The sequence below is a fragment of the Pteronotus mesoamericanus genome, unplaced genomic scaffold (assembly GCF_021234165.1).
Source record: "Pteronotus mesoamericanus isolate MK-2021 breed Mesoamerican mustached bat unplaced genomic scaffold, CSHL_Meso_final contig_50, whole genome shotgun sequence".
Lineage (NCBI taxonomy): Eukaryota > Metazoa > Chordata > Mammalia > Chiroptera > Mormoopidae > Pteronotus > Pteronotus mesoamericanus.
In genome coordinates this window covers 27,573,512-27,589,257 of record NW_026555186.1, presented here as the reverse complement: position 1 = coordinate 27,589,257, position 15,746 = coordinate 27,573,512, and the positions used below count along the sequence as shown (strand labels likewise).

Sequence of the window (15,746 nt, the reverse complement as noted above, 5' to 3'; positions counted from 1 at the left end):
GGAGTCGGAGCCCCACGCGCTGGCCTCATGGGTAGTCTAGTCACACCTGCCCCTTGAGGAGTAGGAAAGAATTTGGGCCAGGAATATGTTTGGTGTTTGTGGTCTCTTTCCATATATATATTTATCAAAGTAGTATGTGAGTAAAGTTTACAAAATCAAATAGAAATACAAGGTTGAACCAAAGTAACAGTCACTTCCCCAGTGCCTTCATGATCTTCAATTCCTACTACCCAGAAGCAACCCTTCTCAAATCTTTTCATTTTATTTTTAAATATTTGCCCCCATGAGTCTCGATAACATGCTAATTAACACTCATTGAAAATACAGCATAACAAGTAAATAATGAGACCCCCCTGCCCGCTTTGTCTCTACTCCCTATAGTCCTCCCTGGGGTTTTTAGACTTAACTTTGAACAAAGGGAAGAAGATATGGCCGTTGCATCATGGACCTCACGCTGCAAAGCTGCCGGCCAAGCACTCGCCTGGGTGCCCAGCCAGGGGGAGACAGCACTCTAACCTGTGAACCTGGGCACTGGGCCACTTCTCTGGACTTCTGGTTTTATAACATAAAAGAGCAGATGCCCTGGCCGGGTAGCTCAGTTGATTAGAGCGTCATCCCAATATGCCAAAATCGTAGGTTTGACTTCCAGTCAGGGCACATATAAGAATCAACCAATGAATGCATGAACAAGTGGAACAACAAACCAATGTCTCTCTCCCTCTTCCCAACACACCTTCTTCTCGCTCTAAAATCAAGACATTAAAAACATTTAAATAAAATAAGGGGGTGATTTATATAACTTATCTTGATCTTTCTAGCACTACAATTGCTAAATCTATAGCAATACTTACCGAAGGTAAATGTCCCCAGAGGGATGTAGAAATATAACCTGCTTCTCTAGAGAAATGACATCTATGGAGAGCTAGGCCTAGCTCTCCCCAACTCCCCTGTCACTGGTAGTGTCCTGAGGGTTGTGATCACTGTCGGCATTTCAACGCTTACATGGGGCTGGTACAGATATCGACTCGCTCTTCTCAGGTATCCCAGCCAAGGGTTGCTAAATGTGCCTTTGTGCCTCGATGCCAGCTTCCAGGTGCTGACAATTATGGCTGGTGGGTTGCTTTGTTTAAATCCTCAAACAAAAGAAAACCTAATGACTGCATTTGGACTCAGGATAATTTTTGAGATCCTGGGGACTCCCTCCTCTGAGGGCAAGGGCAAGTTCTGTGGGTAGAGGAAGTAAAGAGCCCACGGGATAGTCTGAACACAGGAAGCAGCACAGACAAGCTGCAGTCTCCTGCAGGGTCCAGTTGGTTGAAATGCACTGGGCATGCCTGTGTGAAGGAGGAAATATTTGCAGGGTGTTATGGGTTGAACTGTGCCTCAAAAAATGTATTAAGATCCTAACCCCCAGTACCTCAGTGTGACCTTATTTGGAAATAAGGTCTTTGCAGATGCAATTGGTTAAAATTAGGTCATACTGGAGTAGGGTGGGCCCTTAATCAAATATGACTGATGTCCTTAAAAGAAGACCAGTGAGAAAATACAACACTGTAAAGTTGGGGGCAGAGGTTGGCGTTACACAACTGCAAACCGCATTAGGAAACTAACACACAGGGTTTGCCTGTACAGAGCCAAGGTGAAAATCGCCTTTGGCCACCCCTAACTATCTTCTAATTTAAAAGGCATCCAAGAAATGTTTAAGCCTGGTAAACTTTAGAACATAATTAAATGATCATCAATATGTAAATCCTCAAGATAGGTAGCCCAGTCAGTGATATGAAAAATTTCATTCTCTCCTCGAATCCCTGCATTCAATCTGTCTATATTTAAAATGTTGGCATGTTCTTCTTGAGCATTGTTGACAATCTGGCAACAAAATTATTAGGAATTTGTCATGTGCTAAGAACTGTGTTAGGTACTGAGAATACAAAAATCAAAAGGGATCAACAAGTACCCCACTGCCTCCCTCATAGGGTTCACATTCTTGTGAGAAATACAGACATTCAACACTCTATTTCAAATAATAAATGAAAAGATTACAAGCATAGAAAAGACCAAACAGAAAAGTTCAGCAGGTAATGGGAGATGTGATGGTAGTGTCCTGGAGAATGGCAACACATACTCCCCAAAAGACCCTTGATTTGTAGCCTTTGCACAATACTCTCCCACCATGGCTGATTTCAAGTTATTTCCATCAGCAACCAAGAGTTGCAATGAGATGCACAGTAGCAGGCCAGCGCATTGTACTTACAGATGGCCTCCAGAGCATGGGTAACAGTACAATGTAATATCATAATTAGGATGCAATGAGTTTCAAGTGTTTATTATTTGTTTTAAATATAATGTGTTTAATTGTGTTTATGTCATTTAATTTATAATAATGGCTGTTTATCATCCATCTTGCAAAACTCCACCTTTCACTGGCTGGAAAAAGTTAGGGGCTAGGGGTTCAGGAAGCCTCCCAAGAAGGTAACATTTAATCTAAAGGATGAATTGGAATTAGCTTAATACAGAAGAGGTGAGGATGATTCTTCCAGACAGGAACAATGACATGTAAGAAGGTCCTAGGATTTAGAGAGTGCCTGGCATACTTGAGAGACCAAGAGCAAAGAAAGTCAGAGTAAATGTGGGAAAATGAGGCTGAAGAGAAAGACAAGAACCAAATTAGGCAGAGCCTTGTAATCCATGTGGAGGATTTTAGACTTTATTCTAAGTGCAATGAGAAATTATTGAAGGTGTTAAGCAGGGGAGTGATAATCAGTTTAAGCACTTAAATTGCTCTGCTCTGCAAATGAATTAAACATGAATTCAAGATGCCAAAAGTATATGCAACAAAAGAAAAAATGGACACATTGGACTTCATCAAAATGAAAAATTTTGCTCATCAAAGGACACTACCAAGAGAGCAAAAAGACAACCCACAGAACATATTCTTTCTGAAGAGAAAATATTCAGAAATCTTGTATCTGAGGAGTCTAATATCCAGATATATAAAAGACTCCTCCAGCTCAGCAACTAGAAATCAAACAAGTCAATTAAACAATAGACAAAAACTGTGAATAACCATTTCTCCAAAGAAGGTGTAAAAATGACCAACAAGCTCTTGAAAACAGCTTCAATGTCATCACTCACTGGGGACATGTAAGTGAAAACCACAGTGAGATACCACTTCCTTATTAGGATGGCTATAATTAAAACAGAAGACAACAAGTGTGATGAAGATAGGGAAAAATTAGAACCCTCCAATTTTTGGTGGGAAAGTAAAATTGTACAGCAGCTATTGAAAATTTTTGGAAGTTCCTCAGTATGTGAAATGTAGATTACCATGTAACCCAGCAATTCCACACTCACGAGTATCCCCCAAAATTGAAAAAGGGGGTTCAAACAAAAACTTATACACAAAGGTTCATAGCAACATTATTCACAATAGCCAAAAGGTAGAAACAACTCAAATATCCCTCAACTGATGAATGGATAAACAAAATAGGGTATATTCACATAATGGAATATTATTAGTCCATAAAAGGGAATAAAATACTAATATTTTTACAACATAGGTAAACCTTGAAAATATTGTTGACAGAAGCCAGACATAAAAAGCCACATATTATATGATATGAAATATCCAGATTAGACAAATTTCTAGAGAGAGAAAACAAATACTGGTTACCAGGAGGCAGGGGAAGGAAAGAACAGTAAGTATGTCTTAGTGGGCAGGAGTTTTTTTGGGGGCAGAGGGTGGTGATGAAAATATTTTAGAACAAGATAATGGTAGTGTTTGCACAAAATTGTGAATGTCCTAAATGTGACCAAATTTACACAGTACAACAGTAAATTTTTGTCATGTGTATGTTACCACAATAAGGAAAAGGTGAATGCAAGGAGTTTGTAAAGAAGTACTTGGTTGGTAGAATCATGAGGACTTGGGGGTGAAGGGACTGGGTTGAGGATAAGTTCCAAGCTTTTGACAAGTTTTAGATGCCATTTACCAAAATAGGAAATTCTCGAGGTCAAAATGGGAAGATCCTGAGTTCGCTTCTGGACATGTTGTGATAGAGATGTCTGAGAAACAAACAGAATTTCTGGAAGGTAATTGGCTACTTGGTATGTCTTCCTCATACTTGTTACTTGTGTCTCAGGTGGCTGTTGCACCTCCTGTCCATGTGACAGAGAAGAAGGTGTGGAGGAGGGGGCAGGAAGAAGGGGAATGCTTTCTAGATGAGTGTCAGTGGCCAGCCTGTGCTGAAAGGAATGGGGAAAAGTAATTGTGCTGGGCACGCCGCCACTCCTAAACAAATTGCGATCCTATTTATGAGGAAGAAACTGGAATGGATATCGGGTAGGCAACTACCACTGTCTGCCATACGGTGTAATTAATGTTACGAACAGTTCCAGCAGAACTTGGACAGAAAGGCTAGAAAATAATACTCGGTGGAGAGTCAGTATCCTCTGAACTTGTCACTGAGGCTAAGTGATTGTGATTCATTTCATCTTTCCTCGTAGTTCATTCGTGTTTTTCAAAATGTAATCACGTCAGTAGCTGTTCCCCAAGTTGCTTTGACTTTCTAACATCTCCTGCGAGCCCTGTAAAGGAAAAATAGTAGAAATTAGCCTCCTTTGCCTGGAAAGTTCTCCATAAGGCATATGTGTTGGTGCCATGCTCTGGAAAAATAAGCTACCACACAGATGAAAGCTTGGGTTGGCCAACAAGTCTGTTTAGATATTTCTGTAAAATAAAAGATACATTTTCATTTTCACCAATAACTTTATTTATTTGGATATTTTGAGTATATTGGCTGTCTCCTGCTATTAGCTTCTAGTGGGTAGAGGCCAGGGTACTGCTACACATCTTCCAGTGCATCAGACAGCCCCACAGCAAAGAATTATTTGGCAAAAATATCAGTAGTACCAAGAAACTTCGTAAACCACTTTTTTTCACCTCCCACCCCCCTGCAAACCACTTTTGACACCTTCGATCAGTCATAGCACCTCCTCTACACACTGTACATATCTTTTCTGTGGGTTTAGTTGTGCTTTTATCTTTCTTGAAATAATAAAGCATAATACACCAAAAATGTTGCATATCCTCTTCCTTCTTCAATAATAAAATGGCTGCACAAAAATTCACCAATTTTAATGTTTTTATTAAATGCATGCTGATATAGCAGTTGTCACAATACAATCTAACAAAATTGTTTCTTTTGCATGAAGTTAAAGACAACTAAGGACTACAAGAGCCATCTTACAGAAAAAACTAAATGAACTTTTTGGCCAACCCAATGCATTCTTAACTTTAGTTTGACACGTTGGCTATTGATAGCATGTGAACTCACTAAGGTTTTCAGCCTCCCATGGCTTGGTGAAATACTCATTTTCTCATTCTGCCTCAGGTAGGGTTTTTATTGTTTGGCCTTTGCTCAAAGATGAGAACTTTTATGGAATAAAACAAACTTCCAGCTCTTCATGACTAAGCCTAATCTAAAATAAATTTAGTTTGCAGTTACAGAAACAGTCATGCCATTTAAAAAGTGTCAACTAGCACAAACTGACTGAATTTTTACACTTCAATTTTAAACCCTTGGAAACATCAGGATCGAAAAATGTCCGATGCTATTCCAGGCTTGTGCACTCAGAGGAACAGTGAACAGAGGCAGAGGCTGACTCCTGGAAGAAAGTCCACGTCGGAGAATTATTTAGGGCAAGTGGTGTCATTTTCCTGTGCTCGCCTCAAGAGACCAGTGTTTAGTGTTTGCTTTGTGACTCTAGGGGAAAATATCACCTTTCTCTCCTGTACCACAGAGTCTCTCCTGGACTCTGTTGCCTCATTTATAAAACATACAGTTGCTCCTCTAGGTAATTCCACTTGTAAGCATAAACTTCTACTCTGCAGTTTTTTCTCTTTGTTGTTTTAAGGAAATAAAATTTAAAATTGAAAAGGCAGACTGCAGGGTGCTCTCGTGGAAAGAGCCCTGCTCTGGGAGTCAGGAGGTAGGAGACCAGGAGTCGTCCTGGGCAAGTCCCTCTGCTTTTCTAGATTACTGTTTCCTCATCTGTAAAATAATAATAATAGTAATAATAATAATAATAATTAAAGTGGTAGAAGTGGTGGGTAGGTGGAGGAGAGTTTGAACAGCTAATATGCAAGGTCCTTCAAGCTTAAATTTTCTGGGATTTTGTTAAGTAAGCCAAGGTATTGGACAAAGGTAGCAGTAAATTTTGTTTCCAGCTGCAAATGGGGGAAAAATGACTCCCTATGGTGTAATTACTAGGTTTTTCTCCCATAATCAAGTATTTCGTGATACAAAGCTAGACAATTGGTTGAATGGTTCAACAGTGTGAAAGATAACATTTTTTATTTTTTACAGATTTATAGCAGTACAATTGACACCGAATAAACTCCACATAATTAAAGTGAACAGTCTGATGAATTTTGATGTGTCCATACCCATGAAACCATCACACCACTCATGAAACAGCGCATGCCCATCGCCCTCACAGGTTCCTCATCCCCTTTATAACTCCTCCCTCCAGTCTCTCTCCACCCGCTTCAGGCAACCAGCCGCTCACTGATCTGCTTCCTGCCACTACAGTTTGCATTTTCTAGAATTTTATATAAATAGAATCAGCAATATACACTCATTTTGTCTGACTTCTCTCACTCAGTATGATCATTTTGAGATCCATGTTGTCACATGTATCAATAGTTTATTCTTTTTTATTGCTAAGTGATATTCCATTGTATGGATACATCATAGGTTATCCATTCACATATTGAAGGGCATTTGGGTTGTTTCCGGTTTTTTACTATTACCACTAAAGTTGCTCTGAACATTTGTGTAGAAATCTCTGTATGGACATATATTTCCTTTTCTCTTGGGTAAGAATAGAATGGCTAGAGCATATGGTAAGTAAATATTTTATTTTGTTTTGTTCTTGTTTTTTAAGGAAACCGCTGAACTCTTTCCAACATGGTTTCACCATTTCGCCTTCCCACCAGCCGTGTATGAGAGTTCCAGTATTTCTTCATTCTTGTCAACACTTGGTATGGTCATTTTTTTCCCATTTTTTCCTTTAGTTATACTTATAGGTATATTATGGTATCACATTATTGTTTTAATATTTTTTCCCTAATGATTCTTTCTTTATGTGATTATTTACCTACATTTTTTTGGTGAAGTGTCTATCCAAACTTCTGCCCATTTCTTTATTGGGTTGTTTGTTTTCTTATTATCAAGTTTAGAGAATTATTTGTGTACTCTGGAAATGTCTTTTATCAGATATATTATTTGCAAATATTTTCTTCCAGTGCGTGGCTTGCCTATTCATTCTCTTGACTGTGTCTTTTCAAAAAAGCAGACTTTTTTATTTTGATAAAATTTAACTTGTCAGCTATTTATTTAATTGGTTATGCTTTCAGTGTTTTGTCTAAGAAATCTTGGTGTAACATAATATCACAAAGGTTTCCTATGTTTTCTCCTAGAAGCTTTTTAAAAAATTGTTTTAGATTTTATATTTAGGTCTATGATCCATTTTGAGTTAAATTTTGTATATGGTGTGAGGTATAAAGCAGTTTTTTTCATTTTGCTTATGCATATTCAATTGTTCAAACACCATTTGTTGAAAAGGCTATTTCTACTCAATTCCTTTTGCAATTTTGTGAAAAATAAGTTGTCAATATATGTATGGGTTTATTTCTGGTCTTTCCGTTCTGTGCCATCTAACTATTTGTCCACCTTTGCATTGTCCTGTCTTGATTACTGTAGCTTTATGAGTCTTGAAATTGGTAATATAAGTCATACAAATTTTTTTCAAAGATGGTTGGCTATTTGAGGGGCATTGCATTACAATATGAATTTCAGAATCAGTTTGTCAATTTCTATTAAAAAAGCCTTCTGGGATTTTTGTTGAGCTTCATCAGATCTATAGACTGGGGAGAATGATGTTGCAAGTACGAATCTTCAGACCCATGATCACAGTTTCTGTCCATTTATTTGCATCTTTTAATTTTTATTTTAATAAAGTTTACAGTATGGGTTGAACATTTTTGTTAGATTTATAATTTACCCTTATGTATTTCATATATTTAATGCTATTGTAGTTGGTATTGTTTTTAAATTTTTTACTATCTGGTTGTCCATTGCTAGTATATAGAAATACAATTGATTTCATATGTTGTGCATGTCTTCTGCAACTTTTCCAAACTCATTTATTAATTCTAATAGCTTTTTTTTGTAGATTTCACTGGAATTTCTACAGATCATATTGTCTGTAAATAGACATTTTAATTTCTTTATTTCCAATCTGGATGCTATTTATTTATTTATTTATTTATTTACTGCCTGACTGTGCTGGCTAGAACCTTAAAGGCAATGTTGACTAGAAGTGTTGAGAGTGGTCATCCTTGTCTTATTCCTGATCTTACCAGGAAAGCGTTCAGTTTTCACCATTATGATGTTAACTGTACATTTTTGTAAATGACTTTTAATTTTTTTTAATCCTCACATGAGGATATGTTTATTGCTTTTAGAGAGAGAGGAAGGGAACGAGAGAAAGACACATTAATATGAGAGAGAAACATCAGTTTCCTCCCAAATGCACCCCAACTAGGGATTAAACCCACACCCTAGGTACATTCCCTGAATGGGAATCGAACCTGCAAACTTTTGGTGTATGGGACAATGTTTCGACCAACTGAGCCACCCAGCCAGGGCTAAATGACTTTTATAAAGTTCAGGAAAATTCCTTCTATTCCTAATTTGCTGAGAATTTATATGAGGAATAGATGGTGAATATTGTTAATTTTTTTTCTGCATTCATTGAGATTATAGAGTTTTTTCATTTGTTTATATAGTAAATTACAGTGATAGATTTTTCAAATATTAAACCAATCTCATTTCTATTATCTGTTTAGAATTTAGCATCTTATATTCATGGGGGCTAATGAGCTGTAGTTTTCTTGTAATGTCTTTGTCTGGTTTTAGTTTCAGGATAACGATGGCCTTATAGATTGAGTTAGGAAATACGTTCCTCATCTTCACTTTTTTTGGAAAGCATTTCTGTAGGATTAGTATTGTCTCTTTCTTAAATTTGGGTAGAATTTATGAGTAAAGCTATCTGGACTAAAGTTTTATTTATTGGACCATATTTAACTTCAAATTCAAGTTCTTGAATAGACAAAGAGCTCTTCAGGTTACCTGTTTCTTTTTGAGTGAGCTTTGGCAATTTGTATCTTCCTAAGAATTTTTCCATTTCACCTAAGGTATCAAATTTCTTGTATAAAAGTATTAATAGTATTTTATTATTATCTTAGAACCTGTAGTGGTATTACCTCTATCATCCCTGATATTAGTAACTTGTGTCTTCTTTCTTTTTTTTTCCTAATATGATTTAGCGATTTTATTGTTCTTTCCAAAGAGCTGGTTTTGGTTTCGTTGATCTTCTCTATTTCTTTTTCTGTTTTCTATTTCATTGATTTCAGCTTAGATGTTTATTATTTCCTTTATTCTATTTACTTTGAGTTTCATTGGCTCTTTTTCTAGTTTTTTAAGATGAAAACTTACACTATTGATTTTAAGATTTTTCATCCTCACTAATATAGATGTTTAGCTATGACTTCCCATGTAAGTACTGCTTTAGTGTCATCCCATAAAATTTAATATGTTGTTGGGTTGTTTTTCTTTTTCAGTTTAAGCTACTTTCTAATTTTCTTTTCTGATATCATGGCTATTTAGGAAAGTATTTAGTTTCCACATATTTTGGGATTTTTCTGAGATCTTTCTGCTATTAATTTCTAACTTAATAGAAATTAAATAAAACTGACCATCCCATATGGTCAGGCAAAATGCCTTAATTGATTCAGCCGGTTCTTTTCTTGGCGTTAGGTAATTTTCATAAATGCATGTGCTGATCCGTACTTGGCTGAAAGACCCCCTGCAGATCTCTGGATCTCCGGGTGTGGCCCTCTCTTCTCTGGTGCTCTGTCCTATGAACTCTAGCTGTTGTGGTCTCCTCGGACACTTGGCTCTATCACCTCAACTCAGAGCATCTGCTGGGGTCCGCCTGGATTCCCCTTCCCTGCTTCACACCTTGGAAACTCCATTAAGTCTGTAATCTTGGAGTAATCATAGGACTCACTTTTTTTTTTTTCAAGCCTCTTATATATCATTGTTTTTCATTGGCTGATGTTCTAGAGTCTTAATACAGTATTTGTCATTTCATATATTTTATCTTATTTTATCTTCATTTCAGGTAAAAGGATAAATCTGATCCCTGTCACTCCATGTAGCCAGAAGAAGTCCTGGGAGGGCCACCTAATCTTTCTCTTGAAACTTTCCCTCACTCTTGGGGCCTAACCATCACAAAATGGCTACTGTATCACTGAGCGTTATCTTTACATGTAATGCAGGATTTAATGCCAGCCATGCTTGTCCATTTCATTACAAATGCAAAATACAGGGTTCAGCACAAATAATGCCACTTTCTTATTATAAAATCTTTTATTACAAAATCATAAGCATGTAATTCTGTAATATAATAATATCACACTCAAGCACACCATATGACATTTTAGGTGAAGTGTTCATATTAAAACTAAAGGTTATTACACCCATATTATTACCCCACCAACCGCACTCAAGCAGGACTTACTTCTGTCAGACCCTGTATTCTCCCAGAAGCTCCCCTCTCCAACTGATCTTCCTATCTCATCGGTCATAGAGAGGCTATTCTTATCTGAAAGTGAGTCTGAGAAAGCAGGAAACAGTATTGTTCTGATTAGCTTATATGTAGGTAGGATTTATTACCCAACATATGGCTACCCCAAGAGAATTGGAGAAGGAAGGGGATAGGGAGACAGGATATTGGACAGGTAGCTAACAGGTTAGACCACTAAGGCAACTATCAGTGTTTTCTACAGAAGGTAAGTTCAGTTTTGTCTCTGCCCTGGGGACTCTTTGCTTGGAGAGTCTTTTCTAATAATTAGCTGCCTTCCAACCTCTTTATAGCTGATAAAGAGCCCTATCTGGTACTTTCTGAGGGCTACTACTGCTCATCTTCTGGGCAGCCTTGGAAGCTCTAACATAGTAAGCCAAGGAGAAATCATCAAACAGCTCACTGTTTAAGCTCCTGTAGTGAGACTTTCTCTTATTTCCTTCTAATTAAGTTAAAATACCAAGTGGACATAACATTCAAGTGACATCTACTTCATTAACTTCAAAGGTCCTCTTTGTAGATTTCTGAAAGGATACGTTGTTCTGCTTATCTCCTGTGACACAGCTCAGAGGTAGAGAGAATGAAGATCCAGCTAAGTCCCTAGCATTCTTCCTAGCACTCACTGCACAGAAGTGCAAAGTTTCAGACAGACTGATGGAGCAAGTCGCAAGACAGCAAGCCATTTTATTTGGCCATTTCTGTGCAATTGATTGGCATACAAGTTTGGATCACTGGCAGAGCCTCCAGGCGCTTAGGTGTTAACTTTACAGAAAAAGAAAAAGCAACCATGATTTTTACACCAACATTCTTAGTCCTAAGGAGACTGATTTATAGGTGTCATGGAAAAGGGGACAGTAGTTCTTCTCTTCCCTAGAAAAACAGGCTTGACCTACTTCACAATTTAGCCAGGTAAAAATCCTTATTTAGTTAAGAGAGTCAAATATTCCCTCTTCTCTAAATACTAAAACTAATGCTCCATGGGGCTTTATATTTTTTGTTTCATGAAGCAATTGGATATGTTTTCAGCAGAATGTCCTGCTTAGGCTAATGTGGCAGAGGAAGATTCTAGGGTCTGCAGTGTCCTAAGGTTTGTGTGGTTAAGCATAAACTCCACACTGAAGAGGGTCTCAGGGTGGTTTGGCTGTGGAAGAAAGGCCTGGGAGGGACATCCAACTTGGACTGGAGAGGACTGGAAGACAGTCCAGCCTGGGAAATAGTATTTGGCTAAAAGAGAGGAGGGATGGAATCAGAGGAGAATTAACAGTCACTCCATTGAACATTACTTCTTATATTAGTAAGGAGGAGCGAAATTATGCTGCAGTAACAACCCCAAAATCTTAGAGACTAAATACAACGACAGAAGTGTATTTCTCTTCATGCAAAGTCCTTTCTGGTCCAGCCAGCTCACGAGGGCAGTCGTCTTCTGTGTGGTAACTGCGTTATCCAGGCTGCCTCATCTTTCGGGCCTTCCATTCCAGCCTAAGGCTTTCTCCACGATTGCCGTGCTGGGGCAAAAAAGAGCCTCGAGAATCACGCCTGGGCATTTCACAGTCTCAGCTTGGAAATGAAGTGTGTCATTACATTATCCATCACAGGTAATCACTCAGCCCTGACCAACTGCAAAGAGGCTGAGAAGTACAGTCTTTCATATGCCTGGAATATGAAAAAAAAAAAAAAAAAGATACTGGTATGTACACTGATGTCAAACATACTACTCTGGTTCATAAGACTTCTCTTAGGGAAGAATGCTATGCCAGTTTGTTCCCTGATTCAGAAATTCTTTCCAGAAGGGGTTTAGGGGAAGCCTTATGGTTGGAAGAAATGTTGAGTACTTATTTTGAAGCCACATTTACATAGCAAGAAACCAGTATTTACATAGAGTGAATGGTTACTTCAGGAAGATTTGGAGGAGGCTGGTGGAGGCCGTGAGTGAGCAGAATCCCTGAATCCTGCCTCTCTTCCTCTCCCCTTCCTTGTCACTTACAGTGCCAAGCTTCCTTCAGCACTTCAAGTGTGGTGCAATGAGCACAGGTGCCTTGGGTACCGGCCAAAACCCCAAGCGGGCAGGAAGTACTGAGGAAGTGGTGGCAGGTACCCATGAGACACTGGTTCTCCACAACAGGGCACCTCAGTCTGGGCTAGAATCTTTTTGCAATCTCTGTTTCCTTACAAAGATCAGCATCTTCCACACCTTGCAACACTGTAATGTGTCTTTTCAGAAAAAGCACAATCAACAGATTAGATCAGCAATTTTCAGTGGGTGTGACCACAAGATTTTTAAAACATGTAACACTTAACTATTTAGTCAAGGGCACTGACTTCTTTTCCCTTATGTTGCCAAATTAAAAAAAAAGTGACGACAACACAACAATAACTGTGAATGCCCTGTCTTGAACCATTAATATATAGGTGATATAATAGAGTTGCCTCTTATTGGGTATGTTGCATAATAAGGTCGCATCTGATTGGTTAATTCTAGGTACCAGAAATCCTTATATACAAGTATAGGCACCTGATTTTTTTTTTAAAAAGTCACTTTGAAGCAAAAAGGATAGGTAATTACTATTATTTTTTGTAAGTCAATCACAATTATACCTATTTTTTGTCGCATTGGCAAAAAATATATTTTTTGGTGTGCCGCAGAAATTTAGTAATTAGTTTATGTGTGCTATGAGACGAAAAAGGTTGAAAATCGCTGGATTAGATTAATGCCATGACTCTTGGAACTCATCTGTTAGAACTGAGCCTGTGCACTCATGGCTGAAAGAGCAGAGGAGGAAAGAGCAGTCCTTAGGCAGTTTGCTCAGCAGGAATATCAGGGCTAAGCACTCAGCCCAATCAATGAACTGGGAGGAGGGCAGACAGGAAGCTGTGCAGCCAAATGATTCACAGCCCTCCATCCGGGGAGGCTCTTCTCAGTCTAGGGAAACAGAAATCAAATGACACAGGGGCCAGGGAGAGGAAGAGTTTTATCATCTGAAACAGCTACATTGGCCCTTCAGGTGATATCTACAGCCATTCTATGACCTGCCAAGTATGGTCGCCAGAGGCTGGTGCTGTGTTTTGTGTTTTCTCAAGGCTCAGTCCTTGCACACAAAACTAATATTTTACAGGTCTGCCTAAGAAATACTAAGAGGAAATAAACTTTTCTTTCTAAATTTGTCTTTTCTAAATATTCCCTTTGCACTAGTTCCCAGACAAGCAGCTCTTCCTTCTTCCTTTATGCTAAATCAACCAGGACAACCCTCTCTGGTTATAATGCCCAGTCCTGTAATTCCTCTAAATTTTCCTGTCTTAGCTCCCTTTCGTTAAATGATCCTATGCTGTTCTGTAAACTATTCTATCAAGTAGATAATTAACAAATTTTCTGCATTATCAATTAATGAATTATTCAAATCGGTTAACTACTTTTAATTCTTTAAGTATATTGACCCATTCACTTACCTATTCTATTTAATAAATATCTTTTGACTGCACAAAGACGGTGGCGCCCAGCTTCCCCACGCCGCTGCAGGGGCGTGTGGACCAGCTCCTTCAGCACCCGTTCCAGCCTGCGGAGGACACGTTCTTGCTTCTGGATGCGCTCGAGGGCGCGGTGGCTGAGCTCTCAGGAATGGAAATACCGCTTGAAGTAGAGTCAGGGCCTCAGGGTCTGGAGTGGTAGCCTCATTCCTGGCCTCTATGATATGTCCTCAAGCTCTAAACATGTGCACAGATACCAGCCCTAAGGCAGCAGCTTGTAACCTGGAAACAGGATGCTGAAACAGTTCACATACAATCCGTAATTACAGATTTGATCAAAGACTTGCTACTAAGATTGAAGAAAAAGTTGATCTTCCGATGTTAAATTCCCCGCTGCCTGAAGAGGTAGGAAGGAAGTCATGGAATAGAGGCAGCTCAGCTGGTGGCAGAAATGGTAGCCAAGCCACAGACAGTTTCTTTCCACTGGTTCCAGATCTCCTTTCACCAAGGGGACTCTTCTACTTAGTTTCCATTAAAGAAAACAATCCAAAAGACATTTTGAAAACAATGAAGATGGAAGGTCTACAAGGGACTACTGCACTTTCAAGGCAAGCAGGCCAAGAAATCCTTCCAGCCCTAGAGCTCCCAAGTCCTAACATATAGTGTGTGTTCTATAGTATACTGAATAAAATATGTTATGCTGAATACATGTATGAATACATAATATATGGAATATAGGAAGTATATATGAATATATATTGAAGCTGAATATATTCACCATATTTTGAAACTGAAGTCATTTCTTGGTTAACAAGTAAAACTGTCAGAAATTTGTCTCATAGAAAAAGGCAGAAGGGCATTCTCTTTTCCCAGGAATCAAGCCTACAGAAATATTTGCATAAGTGCAAGTGAGCACACACCTTATATGTAATTTACATTTTACATATTAAGGATATTTATATTACATATGAAAGGATATTCTTCTCAGCACTTCCTATAATAGCAAAACAAGGAAGTCAGCCTACTTGTCCATCATTAAAGTGATTGGTAAAATACATTACAGTATATATCCATGACACTGAACGTGAGTGAAATCCAGACATTTAATAAGAGTTGGGTCTGTACATACTGAACCAGAAGGGGTTCATGATGTACTGTTGAGTGGGAAAAAAAAAGCAAGCTACAAAACACAATTATCCTATATGTATATTTTTAAAAAACCAATAGCTTTGTATGTGTATATAGGAAAGTCTCAGAAGAGACCAGGTAGGAATGGAGGCACTTTCACTCTTTTGTGGCAGCATGTGTGCAATGATAACGCATGATACATAATTTAAAAAATATTTTTATTTTAAAAATATTTTTAAATTTGCTTTCAAAAACTATCTTTTGAGAAAAAGACTATACCCAAAGTATTCCGTGGGTGCCACAGGGCGTTTGGGGGAAGATAGGGAGCGGTGAAACAGGGCTAGTAAAAGGCATCCGTGGTCCCTGGGCAGGACACCAACACTGACTACTCCAGGAGGTGGCATTACGCTGACATTGGAATGACAAAAAAATCCACCCCAAAA

General features: G+C 38.4%; 1 pseudogene; it reads left to right on the top strand.

Annotated features, from left to right (window-relative positions):
* Positions 1-1,002: 1,002 nt before the first annotated feature.
* LOC129074495 (methyltransferase N6AMT1-like) lies at positions 1,003-14,838 on the top strand (annotated as a pseudogene).
* The last annotated feature ends 908 nt before the right edge of the window (positions 14,839-15,746 follow it).